The 2042-nt window shown below is 31.8% G+C and overlaps 1 long non-coding RNA gene across 1 annotated transcript; it reads right to left on the bottom strand.

Annotated features, from left to right (window-relative positions):
• Positions 1-204: 204 nt before the first annotated feature.
• On the bottom strand, positions 205-1788 carry LOC125119135 (uncharacterized). The gene is made up of 2 exons (XR_007133034.1): positions 1699-1788; positions 205-352 (listed from the first exon to the last, which is right to left on the bottom strand). It is a non-coding gene; the product is annotated as an uncharacterized LOC125119135 (long non-coding RNA).
• Between the last annotated feature and the right edge of the window lie 254 nt (positions 1789-2042).

Genomic DNA, 2042 nt, shown 5'->3' with positions numbered 1-2042 from the left:
TATAAATGGAATAAAACTTTTAAAATCATAAATCACTAAATTGTACACCTGTAACATATAATATCATACATCAATTATACTTCAATAAAAATAAAAATAAAGAATTCTTATCAAAACTAAAGTATATCTCTTGGTCTCAAAATTCCATATTTAGTTAATTTCCTAAAGATATAATTGAAACTTTACAAAATAATGTATATACAATATTGTTAATAGGCAGTTTATTTCCTTCTGAAAAATATTGGAAGCTTTGTGGTGACTAGAGCTCCATGAATCATATCCATTTATGAAACATCTCCATATGCATTGAGGAGAATGAGGAAATTACATCTGTTCTGCTGTAGAAAAAAATCTGAAAGAGAGTATTAAGTACAAAGAGCAAATGTAGAACAATGTGTATAGTTTTATATGACTTGCCCAAAACAACAATAAAACTATAATTATGAATGGGCACTGTGTGTGTAATGTATGGAGTAAACTCAAAAGATAGAAGTGGATATTAGGAGCTGTCTCTGGGGAGGAACCTGAGGATTTAGGGATGAAATTCAAGAGAAATATATTTCAGTACTTGTGAATTTAGTACATGAGCCTTATCTATTAAAATAGCATGAATAGTTTAAACTACAAAATAGGATATGGAGGGTTTGCATATAAAGTACCCAAAGTACATAATGCTCAACTATTAAATAAGCATGGGGTTTCATATTTTAAAGCCATCTTAAAGTTTTTTAACATAAAAACATAGTTCTATGTTCTTTAAGGTACAGGTTCATGTCATAAGTCTTTTCAGGGAAGAAAAGATTAAGGATGCGGCTCACCAAGAACAATTTTTTCACGTGAAAAATTAAATTGTCAAAATTAGCATAATTTTTTCACTTTTAAAAGGAAAAAGAATAACTACTTTGATTACTGATTAATGAAAGAAAAAGTCTTTGCTCCTAATTAAACTTTAAGAAGTTATGTGTTGTTATCATCTCATACTTCAGGAAGAAAAAGTGTCAGAAAGAAATGAAATGAGGGAAACAAGGGGCAGAAATGAGAATTTATTCCTTAAACATGGCTGGCAGCTTGGATTGTTTAATGCCATCACAGTGTATTATAACCTACAGGATTGTTAATTAATTTGAACATTTTTTTGCTAGCCTTTTAAACTGTGCATTTGAAAACGCACTCCAGTGACTTCAATTTCAGACATGTTACTTACATTTTAGCTTTTTCATCAGCATTAGAGCATAGAGGATACTAAGGTATTTGGGAAATTTATTCTATACACTTATTTCCTAAATGCCACAAAATGGAAGAAAGAATTTTTAAAATGTAGGGCTTATAGCTACTGAAAGAAATTCAACAATTTTCCTTTAAAAGAGCATCTTCAAAAATGTTCTTGCTTGCATACTGCTGCAAATTCCACTAAAATTATTAGGTGGGAAGTTTAGCCTAATGTCAAATGATGAAATCTGAAAGTGCATGAACAGCTTTCCATGAAGACTAACTACAGCTGCAGTGAAATGAATCATAAACTGAACTCAATTTTTATCTATAAAGTTGGAAAAAAAAAAGCAGAAAGAGGTGAATAATAAGTACCATTTACAGAGAACCACATAACTATAAAATTAGTGTATCAGATGGTCCCATGATGACCTCTAAAGGCAAATAACATTGAGAAATACTTGTATGGAAGAGATAAATTTCCCCTACCTTTGCCATTTTTACTCCAGTCCCTTGTATTCTCTGCATTCCGCTTTCTGATTGACATCTTTAGGATAGCCTCTCCAAGTGTATATCTGTCGAACTACAAGAAAAAAAAAAAAAAACCTCATTTCATAATACAGCTATTCACCTGGTTTTCTTCTCTACAGTTTCACAGAACTAACTGAGTGTGGCACCCCTTTTCTGCATGAAAGAAACTGCCTGCTGTCAGCATGATGTCACTCCTTATAAAATTGCCATTGTGGGTTTTGCCTGTCTCTCTCAGGATAAGATGCCCTATCCTGAAGCGGGCTGTGCCAGAAAATCATTTTGATAATATGTTAAAAAATGGG

Source organism: Phacochoerus africanus, unplaced genomic scaffold, assembly GCF_016906955.1.
Source record: "Phacochoerus africanus isolate WHEZ1 unplaced genomic scaffold, ROS_Pafr_v1 Scaffold_146, whole genome shotgun sequence".
NCBI classification, from domain to species: domain Eukaryota; kingdom Metazoa; phylum Chordata; class Mammalia; order Artiodactyla; family Suidae; genus Phacochoerus; species Phacochoerus africanus.
The sequence above is the reverse complement of the archived record's forward strand: the minus strand, read 5'-3'. Positions and strand labels throughout refer to the sequence as shown.